The sequence below is a fragment of the Eupeodes corollae genome, chromosome 1, assembly GCF_945859685.1.
Source record: "Eupeodes corollae chromosome 1, idEupCoro1.1, whole genome shotgun sequence".
Classification (NCBI taxonomy): domain Eukaryota; kingdom Metazoa; phylum Arthropoda; class Insecta; order Diptera; family Syrphidae; genus Eupeodes; species Eupeodes corollae.
This window is the reverse complement of record NC_079147.1, coordinates 277,851,732-277,873,377: the sequence shown is the minus strand read 5'-3', so window position 1 is coordinate 277,873,377 and position 21,646 is coordinate 277,851,732.

Below are 21,646 nucleotides of genomic sequence, written 5' to 3'. Positions count from 1 at the left end.
GACATAAGCTTGAACATAGCCCCACAAAAAATAGTTTAAAGGCGTTATGTCGCACGATCTAGGCGGCCAATTGACCGGTCCCGAACGTGAAATAAAATGTACACCGAACTCACCTTAAATAAGTCCATTGTTGCGCTTGCTGTGTGGCATGTGGCACATTTTTTTTGAAACCACATGTAAAGCAAGTCAACCTCTTGCATTTTGGCAAAAAAAAAATGGAAATCATTTCACGGTAGCGCTCGCCATTCACAGTTACGTTTGCATAATCTTTGTAGAACTGTAGGCAATATGGATATGGATCACTTCTGTAGACTGTATAACCGACGAACCGAATTCCGCTGTCAGGCAGGATGATCAATATAGACGACAAAAGCCAACAATCGACTTCGATGAAGTAAAGATGGCTATATCTGAACTGAAGTCTAACAAAGTCACCGGTGATCTAGCTCAAATGCCGAGCTTTTTAATACAGCTGAAGACATTATAGTTAGGAGCATGCACCAACTTTTCCATAAGATATGGTAGCATGAAAAGGAAAGCAATCTCAATATTGTTTGCCCAACACTGCAAAACGGAGACCCTTTAAACTGCACTAACTATAGAGGAACCAGTTTACCTAACATCGCTTACAAAATTTGTTCGGACGTGAACGTCTAAAAACCTGCTATGTCCCTATAAGAGTGGTCTTAGACCAGGAAAGTCCGCAGGCCATCAAATTTCACATGATGGCAGATCATGCCATATATTTAATATCATCAATAACAACAAATCCACACCCACAATTTTTTCATCGACTTCAAGGCCGCATATGACAGCATCTACAGGGACGAGTTGTTTAGGGCCAGGTATGGTTTTCGCCTTTGTGCAGGATGACAATTGAGATTCCGCGCTGCTCCATGAATATGGTAAACAACTCAACTGAATCATTTGATGTCAAAAAGGCTTTAGACAAGCTTAAGAGTTGTCAAGCAATTTCATAAGCATCGTCCTTGAGAGAATATTGTAGAGCTCAAACATCAACACTTTAGATTGACTATCTTGCAAAAGTCTGTCCATGAACAGGCATATGCCGATGACATTGACATAATCGGAAAAACTCAGCGTTATGTTCATGGGGTTTTTTTGTGTATAAAGGAGGAGGCAGTTAAAATGGATTTACTGGTAAATGGTGGTAAAACAAAATACATGTTGTCATCGTATCTCGGTCAAAACGTCACCATCGACAGACGTAACTTTAAGTAGTTAAGAACTTTGTCTACATAGGCTCCCCTGTTAACGCATAAACAAACAGCAAACTGATATCAAACGAAGAATAACTCTTGCTAACCACTGCTCCTTTGTGCTAAGAAAGCAATTGAATAGCATAGCCCTCTCTCGAGGGACCAAAGAGTCGCTATATAAGGCTCTCATCATATACCCGTCCTGTGGTTAAAAGCACCTTGAATCGTTTCGAGCCGAAAGTTCTATGAGTGATCTATGGTCCCGTATGCATAAAAGGTGAGTGTAGGAGAAGATGGAACGACGAGCTGTAAGGTCTGTACAGAAGAGTAGATACAAGTCCAACGACTGAGATGGATGGGCCGCGTAGAGCGCTTGGAAACCAATGCTCCGGCCCAGAAAGTCTTCAAATCCACGCCCATAGGACAGTTTTTGCAATATATAAATACTTATTTAACTTTTAAACAATGGAAACAAAAGAACAAACAAATAGATTATAATCATTCATCATTAAATATATATCAATTAAAAAGATTCAAATAAGGATAAGAATAATATAAAGAATTATCTTGTAAAAAAAAAAAAAAAAAACAGAAAATAAATTAATCCCCGAGAAAATTCCGAAAAACTTATCTCATTTCCGTAATACACAGAACTTTTCATATTATGTACATGAAATATACATGAAGATAGAAAGCCTTATGCATAATGTATATAATATATATGTATAAAGAAAGAAAATTAGTTTGGCCGCACTATTAAATACTTAAGCAACTGTACGAAAATCCCAATCAGAGTCACGCACCTTCCTCAATTGAGTTTGCCTCCATAAGTGTTGGGCATTTATGTCAGCATTAAGGAACTTAATACGAGTAGTATCAGGTATTTTCTTGACCCAAAAAGTAAGTTGTAGAAAATTAGATTTAAGTTGCACGTATTTGCTTCAATATAAAATTTAACTCTTAAAAACTAAAACACTGCATAAGTTTTTAATTTTAATTTCAAATAAAATATTTCATATAGCTTCTATACCTGTGTGTTTTTCAACAGAAAGAAAATCATTAACTTAAGGAATAATGCTCCAGTAACTTTGATTGTTTTTCTTAAATTTAATTTTAATCTTTGCCTATGTTAATGGCTATTTAGACAAAGACTTATTTTAACAGATATTTGTAAATACTTTAAAAGAAGTTAATTATTTGATTCACAGCACAATTCCTAAGGTATTTAAAATATCTTGTATTTAAAAGGATGCCACGTATTAATCGATTGCTAAGTAAGTTTCAATTCATGTGTTGTAGGTTCTGGTGGTAAAATTAATGACATAACAAAGGGGATTAATTTTCAGCTTAAGAAAAAGCATGAAAAACGCAAGGTTCTCAATGACCAGATAAGCAGTGTTGCTTTCTAACGGCTCTCAAAAAATAAATCCGTGCATTATTGGTGAATCTCTCCTTAGTTCGGTAGAAGAAATATTGGATGGTTTTAGATGTGATAAAGGGTTTTCCAATTTCCGCGGGTAGATTTTGGAGCCGCGTGGCTGCCATTTAGTTTTGGTGACATCTGTCAAATCTTTTATTAATTATTCAGTTGTTAATGTCAAATCATCATGGCATGTTACACGATTGAACAGCACGTTCAAATGATAAAACTTTATTATCAAAATTAATGTTCGTTAAAGCAAACGTTGCGCTCGTTGCGCCTATTTTACGGTAGACGTGATGGCCCTTTCAAATGAACGGTGTAGTAAACAATCAGGCAATACCCGTTTGTCGAACGCAAGATCGGCCAAGAACATCACCGCGGTGAACGAAAGTGTACAGCAGAAACTCGGCCTTTCCTAGACTTCAGGAGTTCAAAGTTCCAGACCATAGACAACTCCCGTTTTTTCGCTGCCTGGGCTTCGAATCGTTTAGAAGAGGATCCCAATTTGGCCTAAAAATCATATTTATAGTGAAGAGGCAGTCACCGTCAGCAGCGAGTGCTACATAACAATGATAACTAATTTCTTATGGGCCGAATTAAACTGTATGTACATAAAAGACATGTGGTTCTAACAGGACGGCTTTACGTGCCACACAGCAAACGCCACCATTGACATTTTGCATGAACGATTTCATGTTAAATTTATCTCTCGCAGGGGTGATGTGAGACTTTTTCCTGTGGGGTTTCTTAAAGTCGCATGCCTGTGCCCTAGAGGTGAACATAACCCAGGCCATCGTTCAAATTCAGCCGGATTAATGCGGAATAGTCACTGGCAATTGGACCACTTGGATCCGTGCCACCGTAAGAAGCCGAGGCAAGCATTTGAATGATGTCATATTCCACTTTTAATGGAATACATGTACCTCACACGCAGCTTGTTTTATTCCATTTTGACATTGGCATGCAATTATTGAAAAACCTTTTATTATAAAAAACGTGCTGTGCCACAGGGCTCCGTTCTATCTCCTACACTTTTTTCTTTGTAGGAAACTTATAAAGCACTTAATTGTTTCGCTTACGACAGCTTTTATTTTTATTTATGTTAAAATTATCTATTAATTAGTCTAAGACTTAACTCTTTTTAGTTTCACTGAGTTTATAGATACTTTTTAAGTTGTGTGAAATCTATTTTCCAAACAACAACTACAACTATTTTTGTTTGAAATCTGCTATTTTACAAGAAACCAATATTTCGTCATTATTGGTTAAAAGAAAGTAAAACAAGTAAAACTAATTAAACCTACCTACTGATTTTGGTTTCATTTAAGGAAAGTGCCGCATTTGAAGTTAGATAAACATGATTGCTTAATTCATAGTCCTTAACTCTCCTCATTACTTACTCTACCCATACGTCACCGTAATACACAAAGCAGTTAATTAACATATTTGTTAGAAGACAAAATTAAGCATAAAACAGTTTTATGCAACATGCGACGACGCGACGCGACGTCACCGTCAACGTCTACATTATGATACTCAATGAAGTCATAAAAACGTCAAAATCTTCAACGATTTTCAACTATATAATGACAGGTTGTTGTGCTTTAAGTCAATATGCTTGTAACCCAGCATCCTTTGTTTTGACCTTAATCCAAGGAGACATTTCAATATTATGCATAATGCGTAGGCTAAAAGGGTCAACCACTGGGTTTTTGGCTCGTGGATGTTTCAAGTCGCAACAATTTGCATTTAAAATGATAGATTGAGGTAAGACGTAATAAATGAGAAATATACATAAGGCAGGAAAATTTAACTACCAGATAATAAAAAAAGCTGATTTATTTTTCTTTTGGATATTTTATAGGTTTTTGTGACAACAAAATTTGGTGATAAAGCATTTTTGTTTTGTTGTTTGTTTTATAATATTTGCATAATACCTTGATGTTTTTTGATGACAGATCTGCTTGAACGAGCATTTTTGGTCTCCGAAGAAAGTATAATTATACGAAAATTATCCTAATTTGTTGTCCAATAATTAAAGAGTGACTTGGAGAAAAAACAGAATCTAATTTTCTTTTTACCGAAATTGCTGAATGAATAAAATCTCCAATGGGAATTCCCAGAGTTTCAAAAAAAAGTGATGAAAAAGCTAAAAAGTAAAACTTTTAAATTTGCATCATTCTTATTTATAAACAAGACAAGTTGTGATATTTTTGTTAGTCAACATAAATTATTGTGACATATGAAAAATTCATGACTTTAAAAAATGGAATTTACTCTAAATTTGTATATCATCACAACATGAGAAGAAAAATATGATTAATAACAGGATTAAGTGAGATATTAAGGTCAGGATGCCATTAGAAACGATGATAACCATGGAAGAAATGAATTAGGTATAGCTAAATCTGATTATTTCAAGATTTCACAAAACTCCAACCCGTCAAATGATCGGTCGATTACTCTTCTTCCAAACATCAAATTCCGGATAAACAGTTTGGGTTCAAGTCGGGTCTTGTTTTTGATATCCAATTAAACAAATCGAAAAATCAATGCACAGGGGCTGTTATGGGTGATTTGGGAAAGACTTTCGACACTTTAGATGATTTGTATAAGAAATTGAGGATTTGCATAAGTAAACCAGTGTTGTATACACTTTATAATTAGCTTAACAATAGAAAGTTGTCAAAAGTGACAATGTAACTTCTTCCAAAACATTCAAAATGATCTTCAACAGAGAGCGGTGGATTTACCGATTCACTTCAGCATTTACACAAGCGATCTGATATGTAGTCTAACCAAGGCATTTGCGAAGATCTAATGCGTACGGAACAGCCCGAAAGGTTAGGATTGTTAGAATTCTCTTGCAGCGTTATTTGGACGAGATGAAGAGTTACAGAAAAACCTTCAGTCTGACGAACCAACTGTTCTGATGCAGGTGACTTGACTCCAGTGTGAAGGTACATTACCCTCATACCGCCCATGATCGTTTATGGTTGTCCTGTGTTTTTCAACGTTGTCCCTTCCCAAGTTTTGGTAGTTCTAGCATCTAGCGGCAGTGTTTACGACGCTGTACCGGCTTATATCGAACAGCCGAATCTTCTTATGTTCATAAATATTCCAAAGAAGTCCTTTACAAAGGGGCTAGAATCAACATAATTGACAATTCCGTGATAAAACTCGTTCGAAATCACATTGTGAGACCAACAATTTCCAAATCATGAGTATTTTAAAACACAAATGCGATCGTCATTGTCATTCCAGAGGTCTTGTATTTAAACATTGTGCCATTTTAGGTTTTGTTTTCATGGATACTGCGTCTTGCGAAGAATTGACAAATTTTCCAAGAGTAAGTCTCATGAAAAGTGTTTTCTCGGCTGAAATACTGTAGGTCCCCTCCATCCCTGAAAACAGTACCCGCAAATTGGAATGGTTGAGCGAGTTGTAAGTCACTAGGCCCTAGCTCTCAGCGGACTGTTTCCCCACCTTTTTTTTTATTACACAAGTCAATATTTTAACTACCCGCTGTTTGGGCAGCTATCTTGAACCTTTCATCTTTAGCATCACTTATCAAAATAAAATCTACATAATTTTTATTATGTGCATGGAACTACACATATGTAAATTTCAACAACGCATTGAAGTTGTTGAAGCTCACATTCAAAATTATGAATATTTTGAAGTCAATGTTCGGAAAGCAAAATTGCTTTTGAGCCGTTCTGAAGAACGGATGGAAAAACTATGAGCTGTAGGGAAAAGTGTGTGAAGTCAAGAATCAAAACCGAGTGAATCGCACAAGAAAAACTGAGAATGAAAAAACTGTTACTTAAACAATTTGTCAAAATTAAAAATATTTGTATTATTATATTAAAACAAAAATGATCAGCCTCAGAACTCGACCATCCTCTCAAATACATATTTTCTCGCAACCAGTGGAAATCGAAGGCCGAACCGAACAAGACGTCATTCATGTGCCGCATCGGCAAAGCGAAAGCGGCGTTCGGTATGTTGTCAAAAATTTGGAGGAATAACTCTATCAGCTTAAGAACAAAGCTACGACTGTTTCGCACAATATTCGAATCTGTACTTCTTTATGGTTGCAGCACTTGGAAGGTTACTTCAGCAATAACAAGAAAGCTGCAAACCTTCGTGAATAGATGTCTTCGTAACATATAAAGGATTTTCTGGCCAAACCGTATTTGAAATGAGGTCCTTCATAGAAGGACAGGTCTGGAACCTATAGAATCTATGATACGAAGACGTAAAAGGCAATGGATTGGACATACGCTTCGGGAAGGTAACGATTGAATGGAAGGCCAAGCAATGCATTGGAATCCACTCACACAAGAAGGAAGAAAAGCTGAACGACCAAGAAGCACATGGCCTAATACAGTCAAGGCGGAATCAGCGTCAATAAGCAAGAGTTGGAGGGCGCTGAAACACATCTCCGGAAACCGTACACGATGGCGCGTAGGCGTAGTAGAGGCATTATGCCCCTTAAGTATTCCCAACGGACTTAACAGGTCTGAGGACATAAGTAAGTAAGTAAGTATTGTAATGGATAGAAAATGCACTACAAACAGAACTTCTAGTATCAAAAATCTGGTATACTCAGGGAACTGCATGAGTCAATAGCATTTCCTGACGACGAACGTTACACTGTAAGCAAGTTGACAAAAGTTAAAATAAATCCGAACAAAACTTGAAGGCAAATTTTTTTCAGATTTTAAGAGTTTTGCATCGAATGGAAACTAAACATAAATTATCAAAAAAATTAAAACCATACTGTTCCATAACCCAATAAGACCCGCAAATTTAGAGTTGAGACGTAATGGTTGAAGACAATATTTTTAATTTTTGAAAAGCTATTTGAGTCGAAAGTAAATTTTTACCAAGTTTAAGTATTGGTTTTTAGGTATTTTTTTTTATAAGAACTGTCAATTCGATTCTTCTCAAATTTTATTAAAAAAGATGTTGAAAACGTTGTTCTTCGTTGCACAAAATTTTTTTGGAGATAACATCATTTTTTATTCGTACAATTTTCGAGGTGACAAATATTTGTTTTCAGTTATTTTTTTCTTTATAAAAAAACCGTTTATTAGATTTTTTTCATAAAATATACTTGTTTGGTATCACGCAACAATATATAATATGAAATTAAATTCAAGTCTCTATCTTTTTTGGTTCGTGAGATATTTGGGGTTAACCAACATTTTCACCTTTTTTTTAAAAACTGCTATGGTAAAAAACCACCCACTCAATTTTCTTGAGATCCCTTTCTGCATCATTTTGCACTATTATCGGTATAACAACATTTAGTTGAAGTCGATATATTTACTAGTTCTTGGGCTATAGAAGACGAAAAAACGTCGCGAACGTGCGGACGAACAAACGTACGGACGTACGAACGTGCATACACATTAACGCACAGGCATCTGTCTAAAAATCTTTTATTAACGTCGAGAAATGTCGAAATTTTCGATTCGACAAATCGGACCCATTACAATAACTTCCTATGGGAAGTTAAAAATGTATTTTCAAATCAAATTTATATGAACAAAAGACATATGTAGTTTCCACTTCTATGCCATGTTTACTCTCGACAGCTACTCGCAAAATACGAACTGGGTTGGTATTCCGCGAGCTTATTTCCGATATTGGTAAACCCATTTGTCCACTTGCAAGTGATTTTCAAAAAGAACGAATGTCGAGAGTAATTAGTCAACTCTCCGCGAACTACTCTCCAGACTATGTCCGCTTGCGAGATCGCTCTAGAGAGTAGCTTGAGAGCGACTCGCAGCACGTTTACTCTTAAATGGACACCCACCTTTAGAGCTTGCTTGCAGAGGTATAGCAGCGAATATTCCGCCATTGTGTTGCGAATAAGAAATTATTGGTTTATTTTGTTCCAACACTGGGTATTTCAGAAACACAATAGACACTGGATAACGTCTGAAGCATTCCTATTTTTAGATGCATACAGGTTTCTATCAGGCTCTACGGACGTACCAATTTCAAGACGAGGAACCGACAAGACAATTAAATATGACTCTACAAGAATAGAAGATGGTAAGACCACCTTAAGATACTGCATTAGCATACCTAAAAAATATTGGAGTGGGGTTAGCCAAACTACTCTCTGTCATGCGATTTTCTATTTATCGATTTTTTGGTTAAACTAAACTTTTGATCCATGCATTGGACATTACATGTCAGAGATTTGTCCTTGAGTCCTTAGATAATTTAACAGAAAATTTTTAAAATCATAACTTTAGAAATCTCCAAAAATGTTGAATTGAATTAAATTCTATTTTGATGTTCATCCACAAAATTGCAATATTTAAACCACTCCTTTATAATATTTTAAAGCAACTTATTAAGGCTAATTAAAGAGTGCTTTAATTCTTGGAACAACATTTGATGTGTCTACAATATTTAATCTGACAGAACAATAGCTGGAAGAGATTTTCTTGTCACACAAAAATACCCAAAAGACAATCATCATTATTTCTTCCAGACTGTATTTTGAATATTGTTTCACCCTAAATGATTGACTTTATTTAATTCTAATGAAAAGTTTTAAAGGATAATTTTTTGCTTTGTTTTGTTTTGTTTTTATTTGAAACAAAACAAAATGAAGGAGCGTCTTTCAAAAAGTTTTAAATAACACAGCTGCTGTCAGATTGTCAAAAGTTTTGTCTTAAATCATTAATAACATTTTTTATCCCTCAAACCAACTTTCTGATTAATAGTTCCTTTCGTATCATGCGTAAGAAATTCCTAGATCATGATTCCCTAGACACTGTTTGACATTTTATGTTTCCTGTAAACGAATGTGTCATTAAATAAGTGACATCGTGGTTTTTGACTCATAAGAAGTTTCTTGAAATATAGGATTAACTTATATCAAAAATCTTAAGCTTAAGAGAATTATACAGCACTTTGAGTTTGATTTTCTTGTGTAAGGAAAATTTTATCAAAGTTTTTCAAATTTTAACTTCAATCCTCTCTAGAAAAAGACGTTTCTATAACACAATGTTTATATATTTAGTCCTTGATTTCTTAAAGTTGTTTTAAGAAGTAAACAAGCTTATAAATTGATTGTTTATCATCATTATTCTAAAGAAAAATAAACAAAGTTCTTAATGGATTAAGTGATTACAGTCTACTTGACAACAACATTATTTTATCTAATTTAATTTTGTCCATTGCAGACATCTTTTTCATTGATTGGCTTCTTGTTCTTAGAAAATTTATTTCAAACGTAAAAATATGTTTTCATAACTACCAAAAACATTTCAATATAATAGAAACCAAATGAACTCATTGAACTTTTTTAGCACCTGAAGTCCTGCCTACATACACTTGAGGTCATATAATTAAGGCTTTAGCTAAAAAAAAAAACTTTTTTATCGTCTAGGACAATTTTAATATCGTTACTAGGACACTGCTAATATATTTTCCTGTGTGCGAGTAACTTTGTCAGAAAAGGAAGGAACAAACGGCTAATTTGAGAAACCACTTTTCATGACAAGAATTCCTCTTGGAGGATTTGTCAATTCCTCGCAAGAGGCAGTACCCGTGAAAAAAGTTAGGTGGTACAGGCAGGAGTTGAACCCAAGACCTCTTGCATGACAGCCCAACGCACTAACCATCACTCTACGGGTACTCGGTAGCAGTCACCATTGTAAATATCGCAGTTTTTAAACATCTTTTTGCCCGGCCCATCCCATTGCATGTCTTGGATGTTGTTGATATCTGCTCTATAGCAGTCTAATGCTTCCGCTAATTCTTCAGGTGCTAGACCATTTGCAACCTAACCTAACATTACACGTGCATGTCTGAAGTTTGTTGTCCAATATACGTTTGTAAGGGTTATCAACAATAAATCCATCGGTATCCGATAGTTGTCGTTGCTTCGTCACCCCGACACACGACCTTCTGTCTGAAAGACAAGGTCTTTTATTTAACTTCGGAGCAAGGCACTTCTAACAGGACTTTGCTGCGAATATTTCCGCTGCTTTCTCAATGATAGGAGAGGTGCCTAAAAGGAAATACCTCTCCTCCTCTCTCTCATGCACATGTTTACCATTTGAACATCATTGTTTTAAAACAGTTGATAATTTTTTTGGTAATGTTATGTTCATGTTCATGGCGCTGCACAGAAGGGCCAGAGCTGCTCTCGAGCTCTACGAGCAGAAGAGGAGAGAGATACACCGGCTTCATAAATAAAAATAAAAAGAGCATGAGAAGCGCGCGATTGAGGAGATAGAGGAATGTCATAACAGGAATGAGGTTCATAAATTTTACCAAAAGGTAAAAAAACCTCCCAAGGGTACCAGCCACGAACCGAAGCCTGTAAGGACGATCAGGGGAATATCGTAGTAGAACCGCAGTATATTTTGAGAATATGGAAGGCCCACTTCTCCAAATTATATAACGGAAATTACGAACCGAATTTCGTTGTAAGGGAGATAGAACCACTCAACCTACCCGACCTCGACGAAGTGAAGATAGCTTTATCTAAACTGTTGGATCTGACAGCATCGAACTATTTAAAGCAGCAGTCGATGACTTGGCAAGCACCAACTCATCTGCAAAATATGGTCGGAAGAAAGCATGCGTGGAATCTCAGCATTGTTTGCTCGATACAGAGGTACCAGTCTCCTTAACATTGCATATAAGATCCCCTCTGCTGTTTTACGTAAACGTCTGAAGCTGTTTCTCAACAACTTGATAGGTCCTTATTAGTGTGGCTTCAGACCAGGAAAGACCATCATTGATATATTCACATTACGGCAGAGCTTTTAAAACAAAACCCAGCATCTTTAAGTCGATATCCACCATCTCTTTATCTATTTAAATGCAGCGTATGAAGGGCTCTACAAAATAGTCTAGTTTAAGCATTCCTGTCAAACTTATTCGTTTGTGCAGAATGATGATGGAGAATGAACGCTGCTCTATCAAGGTCGGAAAAGATCTTACCGATGCATTTCATGTTTTAGACAAGGCGATGCACTGTCATGCGACTTCTTCAACATCGTTCTGGAAAGAATTATGCAAAACTCAACAGTTAACACTAGAGGCACAATCTTCCAAAGATCCATCCAATTTCTCGGATACGCAGATGATATTGATATAATTTAAAGATCAAAGCGTAATGTCAGTGGAGCGTTTTTGAGCATTGCGACGGAAGCGAAGAAGATGGCTATAGTGGTCAATGAGGGCAAGACAAAGGACATTGAACAACCACGTCTTAGACAAAATATCACCATGGACAGCTATAACTTTGAGGTGGTTAAGGACCTTGTATACCTAGGCCCCGACACCAGCGCTGAAATCAAAGGAACAATTACTCTTGCAAATCTCTGTTTCTTTGGAATTAGAAGTTCTCTCTCGAGCATCTAAAATCTCCATCTATAAGACACTCATCATCCCGGTTCTCATTTATGGCCCTGAGGCCTGGACCCTGTCAAAGAACGATGAGAGCGTCTTAGGATGCTTCGAGAGAAAAATTCTGCGGAGAATAGCAGAGAAGATATAACGACGAACTGTATGGGCTGTACAGCAACACTGACCTAGTTAACAGAATTAAAGTCCAACTTAGCTTAGTTGGCTAAGTTATGTAGAGCGAATCGAAATCAATACTCCAGCCCGGAAAGTCTTCGAATCCAATACCAAGGGACGGTGCAGTAAAGGAAGACCGCGCTCATGTGGCGCACGCAGGTGGATGAAGACCTCAACCAACTTGGCTTGCGAAACTGGAGACAGCTAGTTAAGGATCGAGCTGGCTGGAGACGCATGTTGGTTGAGGCTCAGGTCTGCCCCGGACTGTAGCGCCACCTTAATTAAGTAAGTAAGTATTTTCATGGGTCGAAGGCGAAAACTTGGGGTTTAACTTAACATCGCAAAGAAACAAAAAATTGAATCTATGTATTTAACCCAAGGTTTATCTTTTGAAATGACATAGTTACTGTACTCAATGTGCAAAGTAAAATTTAATTTAAATAAGAAGGATTATATATTAGAGACAAAGAAAATAATTAAAATAGCTAGTATCGGTTAAATGGCTTCATTATGAGACCACTTTCACTATGACTGTATCACAAATATGAACTGCAAGCATTTTCCTAACAATTGAACATTCTTATTTTATTAGATCGACTGTAGAGTTCCTGTTAAACGGTGAAGAATATTAATGTATGTTTTGTGGCTTAATTATATGACCACAAGTGTAACATTCGTCGTAAGAATCGTTCAGTTTTATTTGATTTTATTTTATTTTACTTTATTTTATTTTATTTTATTCATATAAGAAAATCAATGAACTTTACTAGAGCAACAACATTTTAGGTGATTGTTAAGAAATTACCAACTTTATTGACAACAATTAATAAATAGCTTTCTTGTGTTGGTACATAATTTAAGGAATTGTTTTGATACGTAGTATCCATCAGAGCGTAATAATTGTTTAGTGCGTGGGACTTACTGAAAACGTCTTTGATCAAATCCCACATCGTTAACACCACAACACACAAACAAAAATTATTTTTTTTTAGAAGAAACTGTCTTGTGCAGGGAATTATTATTGTTCAATCATCAAAGAGATAATAATTAGCTGCGCAAATATTCATTAGAAATTTAAATGCCACACTTTATTGGATGAAAAAATTTAAAAGATTTAAATTTGTAAGTCATCTCTGAAACAGTCCTCGTTATTTTTTTCTTAAACTTTAAGAGTTGTCAGGAAATGTGTTAACTATACTTTTTCATTTAAAAAAGGTTGTCTGCGAGAATTAAGGACAATAATTGTTTTTACACCCAACCAAAGTTAATATAAATTATATTCAAACTACCAACTCGTGTAAAGTTGAAAGTAACATCCCTTGTTAAAAAAATGTATTTAATCAAAAAGTTCCTTATTTTCCAACTAAAAATGTATGTGCCATATGTATTTTTTTTTTGTTTCATAAATATACTCATATGAATGTAGCTTTACACCGCAAAACTTTTTCTTGTAAAAAATTAATTTCAAATTGATGTTTCAAAGCACCTGAGTTACATCGTTTTTGCTCCTGGTTTGCCAGGCTTCAGAAGTTTAAGCAATAAATAAAGTCAGAATATTTTTTTAATTCAATTAAAGTATTTTTTAACTATTCACTTTTTTACATGTTTTGTTTGAATGTATATCATTTCTATGTGCATTCAATTCAGCTATCCGAGAAAAATATGACACGAGGTACAAAAATATTAATTGTCGGTATAAGTTAAATGCAGAGTAATTTCCATTTCCATTTTTAAAATTAGTATTAAAATAATATTTAATCTACGAATTTGAATGAAAAAACGGAATACTTTGACTACAAAGTAAATAAGCGGTGTCGTAACAGTCCGTTGAGAAGTAGGGCCTAGTGACTAACAAATCTTAACCATTCCTGTGAGAGAACTGTTGTCAGGGATGGAGGGGACCTACAGTTTTATGCCGAATCCAAACGGTTTATTTGAAAAAGACCTTGTCATAACAAGAATTACGTACTATCGGAGGATTTGTCAATTCCTAGCAAGCGAGAGGTCCCGTGATAGCACAGTCAGGGATTGAACCCAAGACCTCTGGCATGATAGTCCAACCAATCATGCATACATGTATCTTGGCTAAAAATGATTCTAAAAAAATTGGCAAACAGTTAATTCCCTTATCAACAACATTTCATTTTGTATTTAAATGTTGATTTGAAGCAATTGAAAAACTTTATCAAAACAATATTTTTTGGGTTTAAACATAAGTAAGGATCTTAAGACATTCATCATTCATTCAAAATCTACACTCATCAAATGCCGGCCATTTTGTTTTGGTGACAACTGCCAAACCTTTTGTTTGTTATTCAATTGCTTATGCCAAACCATTATGGCAAGTTACACGATTGAACAGCACGATTAAATGATAAAACTTTATTATCAAAATGAGCGTTCGTTAACGCAAGCGTTGAGCGTATTGCGCCCGTCTTACGGTAGAATTGGTAGCCCTTCGCCTACACAGTCGACTCTTCAACGTTTGGTGGCCAAATTTGAGTTGACCAGTACAGTTAACAATCAGCTAACAACCGTACGTTGAAGGAACGCAAGATCGAACGAAAACATCGCCGAGGAAAGTGTACGTCAGAACCCAAGGCAGTTCATTCCTCGCCGTGCACAAGAACTCGGTCTTTCTCAGGCTTCAACTTGGCGAATTTTTCATCGGGACTTGAGCATACACCCGAACAAGATCCAACTGACCCAGGAGGTCATAGTTCATGACCATAGACAACACCGTTTGTTAGCTGACTGGGCTTCGAATCTTTTGGAAGAGGAACTCAATTTTTGGCCGAAAGATCATCTTCAGTGACTAGCCGCATTTTTTGATCATGGCTGTGTTAACAAACAAAATTGATGTTTATGGGAGGACACCCACCCACGCAAGGTTCACATGGTGATAACGCATCCTCAAAAAGTTACCGTTTGGTGTGGGTTTTGAGGATGCGTTGAAAACTACGTTTGTGAGGGTTTTACCGTAAACGGCGAGCGCTACATAACGGTGATAACTAATTTCTTATGGCCAAATTGACCTACATGAACCTAGACGACATGTGGTTCCAGAAGGATGGCGCTACGTGCCACGCAGCAAACGCACGAACTCAGCCGGATCTATTTGTAAGAGTTATTGAAAATTGGGGGCGGGCATTTGAATGATGTCATATTCCACACTTAATGGGATACAAAATAAAAAAATAAAAAAGAGGGTGGGATGCAAACCACACTGATAACTTCCCATCCCGTCTGTCGATTTGTCTTGCTTAAAAGTTTGTCTATATGTTTTTTTTTTAACAAATTTGCTCACTATTTTTCGTAGATTTTATTTTTTAATTCCTGAATATTGAAAACAATATTTTCTGTGAAATAAAATAAGTTTGAAGCCAATATTTTTAATTTTTGAAAAGCTATTTGAGGCGAAAGTAAATTTTTACCAAGTTTTAGTATTGTTTTTTTTAGAGTTTTATTTTTGTAAAAAAACTGTCGATTCGAATTTTTTTAAAATTTTACCAAATTTTAAAAACAATATTTCTTATAAGATAAAATTAGTTTGAAGCCAATTTTCAAGAGATATTTGAGTCGAAAACCAATTTTTACCAACTTTTATACATTTTTTTTTAGGTTTTTATTTTTTGTAAAAAAACTGTCGATTCGATTTTTCTCAAAATTTGTCCTAATGTTGAAAAAAATATTTTGTATTAGAAAAAATTAGTAAGAACCTATTTTCTCAAAGTTTTTAATAGATATTTGAGTCGAAATCATTTTTTACGAACTTTTGTTAATATTTTTTTCGGTTTTTAAATTTTTGTACAAAAACTGTCAAATCGATTTTTTTCAAACTTTAACTGAATGTTGACAACAAGATTTTTTGAAAGATAAAAGTAAATTTAAGCCAAAATCTCAAAGTTTTGAAAAGATGTTTCAGTCGAAAATCAATTTTTACCAACTTTTATACATTTTTTGTTAGGTTTTTATTTTTTGTAATAAAAACTGTCAATTCAATTTTTCTCAAAATTTTATCAGATGTCAAAAACATTATTCTTCGTTGCACACAATTGTTTTAGAAATGGAATCATATTTCAGTCGTAAAATTTTGGAGGTGACAAATTTTGTTTTCAGTTTTATTGATTTATAAAAAAACCGTAATATTGATTTTTTTAAAAATATATACCTGTTTGGTATCACGTTACAATATATTATATAAAATTTAATTTAAGTCTCTAGCGTTTTTGGTTCGTAAGATATTTACGGTTAACCAAAATTTTCACCTTTTTTTCAAACTGCTACGGTAAAAAAAACACCCACGCAATTTTCTTGAGAGCCCTTTCTGCATCTTTCTGCCTTATTATCTGTATAACAAAATTTATTTTAAGTCGATATCTCTTCTGGTTCTTGAACTATGGACGACGAAAAAAACGTCGCGAACGTACGGACGTACAAACGTACGTACACACGCACGCACAGACATCTTTCTAAAAATCTTTTATTTCGACTCTAGGGACCATGAAACGTCGAGAAATGTCAAAATTTTCAATTTGACAAATCGGACCCATTACAATAACTTCCTATGGGAAGTTAAAAATAATTTTGTTAATACTTAACACACAGGTTATTTTATACCATTTCAACATCTACCCGCCCTTGTTGAAAAGCCCTTTAGCTTTTAGTTAGGTGGTATTTTTTCTCACTTCTAGGTTTCTGATTAAATGTAAAACTTGAAATGTGTTTGTCTTTTCATAAAAAGGTTTTAAATAGATTTTTCATGACTTTATAGTGTTCCCCATAACTTCAACATTGTAGCCGGTTTTATTTTGAAGAAATATGGACAAATAATTCCATCTGTCCATAGAGCCAAACAACAGTTGACCAAACAGTGACTTATGGAGGATGTAATGGCTTGTGGGTTATGATCACTCTATTACGACAATTCTGCTAAATAACGTCCACATTCAACAACTAAAAATCGCTGAACAAAATTTGTTTGTAAAAATCGGGACAAGTGGTCCTCTCGTTTTGGTCATTTGGCTCCAATTATTGCACGAGTGTGATTTTGTGAGCCAGCAGACCAAGATCTGTTCTCAAAATCTTTCAAAAAAGGAATGGACGCAACTCCAATTTTTAAGGGCGATAGTGGATGGACAAGGGTCTTCTTCGATTCTCTGCAGTACAACATCAACGTGTCTTCGATGCAGTTTATACGGTCTTTCTGAGGACGCATATTATCCACTAGACTAGAGTAATCGTGGTGCGAAACCGATCCATGCTCACTCGAACAACCGACTCTGTTGGGCGATTATGAGCATACATCAATTAACAGCTGTCAAAAAACCAACTCCGAAAAAAGTATAACCATAATGAAAACTATACGTCTAAAAAAAACACCCGTTAGAAAGCTGTTGGATTTATACGTTTAGGCAAAAGTTCTCTGATATTTAAATTAAGATATTTAAAAAAAATTACATAAATAGTTTTTAAATGAAAAAACAATTTTTGGTCAAAAATACTCCGATGTCGAGTATGACAGAAAAGAACTTCAAATTTAATTTATTCTTTTGTACATTTGATAAATTTTGTTTCGTTTTACAATAAAATATCAGGAAGTTCTTAGCCAGAGCACCAGTCGCATTGGGCGTTAAAACTTTGTTATAAAATTATAAATAAAAGAACCGTTCTCTGTTATTGCCCAATACAATAACCCTAAAATATTAAAAATGTGATATCGCTCTTCTTTTTCCGAAGAAAATGCCATGAGACCCTTACTGCTTTAACACAATGAGATGCAGCTGTAGCTAAAATAATCGCTGTAGTATTAGATGTCAATAAAAACGCTCACTAATGTAGCAAAGGACGTCTACAATGATGTAGCGCGGCTGTCAAAAAAATAATTTTGATTGAAATTTGTATTTTGATTTTTGTGATTTGAAATTTGTATTTTGTTTTTTAATGGCTGTTATTTACTCTTATTTCTTAAAAAAATAAGCAACAGGACCAGGAGGACATTTCTTTTATTTCACTTGTGCTATTTTGCTTTGCAGATCATGAAAAGAATAAGCGAAGTTGGTGGGTACGTCCTTTGCACGAACAAAGGAAAACAAAAGGATTCTTCGAAACCACCTTTAAGTTCATTAAATACAACTATGACGAACTATTTTTTAAGGCCACTCGACTAACAAGGTTGCAATACAATTTGTTATTATCCCTTGTGGTAGAAAGACTAAAAAAAATCCATAAGAACGCCAATAAGTCCTGAATGCAAGATGGTTGTTACATTTATGTAAGTAATAAACAAACAATAAAAATATATACCTTAATTATAATATTTTCACTCTACGCAGGTACTTGTTACAAGGCGACAACGGTGACTGGCAGAATATAAGTACTGAATTCAGTGAACTTTGGAAAGGAACATGCCTCACTGTGTTGGGAGTATTGATGGCAAACATATAGCTGTTAAACGTCCGCCAAACTCTGGTTCTAAGTTCATCAACTACAAAGGTTTCTTTAGTACTGTTTTGCTTGCAGTATGTGATGCAAATTTTACTTTTACGGTAGTTATGTTGGAGCCTATGGCAGCCAGAGTGATGGCGGAATCTTCCGAACCCTACTTTCGGGAAACAATTCTCCCTGGACCAAGTGAAATTGCCACCACCCGAAAAACTACCTAATTCAGAAAAAGCAGTGCCATATTTTTTTGTCGCAGACATTGCCTTTCCACTTCGAGAGAATTTAATGAGGCCTTATCCTGGTATTCTTTTGGATATTCCGGAGGAAGTTTTCAATTTCAGGATCTCGAGATCACGACACATAATTGAAAATTCCTTCGGAATATTGGTTGCCCGGTGGAGAATACTTAATAAGTCCATTGAGTTTCATTCCAAGAACGCCGATAAGGTGGTACTCGCCTGCACTTTATTGCAGAGTGAAGGGTGCAGTTCCCTGTGAATCATTTCTATTTTCGATATTACAAAGGCTTTCCGTAGATGTTCTATTACTTGTCGTACTGAAAATATAAGTAAAATATAAAAAATGTATGTGTAAACATAAAAAATACACTAACGGTCTTGGTTTCATGTGTTCCCTGATAAATTCTATTTGGTCACGAAACTTCCAAGAAGATTCCGGCTCTTCAGCAGCTTGACCAGATTTTGTTTTTTTTTTTCCAGCAGAAGCAAAAACAAAGTTAAAAAACGAAGAATTTGTGTTTATATTTTTATGAAAATACAGCCTGAGATCTAAAATATATTAACTGCCTTAAATTATATACTTAGAGTTTGACATCTGTCATTAACTGAGAAAGTCAGAGTTCTGTGCGATTCTCTTTTTTAATTAGTTTATACTTTTAAAACAGTCTAATTTACTCTAAAAACTTTTGAAATCGTAAATTAAACTTAATTTTCGGAGAATACACGTCTTTATTTTGTATAACTGCACATTTAAGACACCAAATTCTTAATTTTTCTGGCGGCATAATCAGCAGTGCACCGTTAAAAAAATTGCATATGCCGCTAAAGCGAGGTAGAGAAGAAAACTCCCCAGGAAATTCAACTAATTCAAAAAAAGTTTCCATCGAAAAAAAAAAAAATAATATGGCAGATGGAAATATGTCCAGCGATCAATTAAAAGTAATGTTGTTCGATTGCATTAACTAATGTGTTAATCCCAAATTTGAAGAAGTGGCAAAAAAAGATGATGTTCAAGCAATTGCATCCCAACTGCAGTCACTTAAAGCACACAATGAACATCTTGTGCAAAGAGTAACTGCAATGGAGAACTACTGTCATCTTTTGGAACGACAACTGGATATCCTCACGCGTAAAAACAACGAAAATACTGTTGTGGTGCATTTTCCGGCAGAAGGGAAGACCAATAAAGTTGATTACGCAAAACAAACTTGTATGGGTCTTCTCCATCTTCAAGAAAGTGCAGAACTTCCGATAAAAAGCGCACAAGAGTTCACAAACAACAACACAAACAATTCCACTGTGATTTTAAACTTTCACCCGGGAGACACGGCGAATAAAGTTATAGACCCAACTCCAACACTAAAAAATTCTGGTATTGCTATTCATCGTGAACAGTCTCTAATTACACGCCAAAAAAGGAAATCATTATATGACATCAAAAACAAGCTACTCGCCATAACACCAAACGCGAAAATTTTAATAAGAGGAGTAAAACTTCACATCAATAACTTCGCGTTTTCTTTCAACTTTGCACGAGGATTGATTGTAAACAATGCGGAGGAATATTCGTTTGTCAAAAACACTTTTGGACTTTGGAGATAGTGGCCAACGATTCTTTGACAGCTACAACAATAATAAAGAATCCTATGCGATAGCAGCGCGATCATACAGTCAACATCAACAGCCTGGATGCAGTGTTCAGCGGAGTCAACATCATCAATTGTAGCATAGTGTTGCCGTCTGCCAAGTAATTTTGAATTTAAAAATTTTAAGTTATAATGTATCTGGCCTTAAAAACGAATTACCAATTCCAGATTTTTTTAGTTTTATATTAAATTTTGATATTATTATTCTGTTAGAGACTTTTCTCGAAGATGGTCATGAAACACAATTCGCAAAATTTTTCAAAGATTTTTTTATTAAATTTATTCCTGCCACCCGCAGTAGTATTTTTGGTAGAGCAAGTGGAGGTTATTTAATAGCAGCAGGATGTAGCTTAAAAAGTTGTGTTAGTATTAAATCTCTAAGGAGAAAGACGGTTATAATGTTAAATCACAGGCATGAACAATATTACATTTTTCCAACCTATTTGAATTGTACTAATTGGAATAACGATTTTAATGAACTGCAATCCTTTTTAAGTGAAATTGATTTTAGGAATATTTTAATAATAGGCGATTTAAATGCTAGAATCGGTGAATTTCAAAATCCAGCTCCTCTGATGAACAACACCGCGCACGCGTTTAATAGTTTGAGAAGGTCTTCGGACGTAATTGTAAATAGTTGTGGCAGGCGTTTAATGGAGTTAGTGGAGGACTTCGGTCTAATGGTTGTAAATGGAATTTCTAACAGAGATAGCAGAGGTGAATTAACATTTATTTCTGGTCAGGGTTGTTCTATGATAGATTATTGTTTGGCTAGAGGCGATTGGCTTACTGTTATAGAGGATTTTGAGGTACAAACCACAAGCTTTCAGCCCACCTTCCAATAGTGACATTTATGAAATTTTAAAACGTCGATTCTACGGTGAACGAACCAGTACTAAAATATAAATATGTTGATAGTCAGGTAGTAGTGTACAAGCGTAGACTCGATATGCAAGTAAATAGTCTATCAAGCCATGTATCCTGGTCCTGTGAGCAGTCGGCTGGCGAAATAATAGAAGTTATTAAGAGTTCAGCCATGCCACCCAATAGGAAACAAAATTTTACTGCTGAGTGGTACGACTGGGAATGCATTAAAATTTAGAAAAA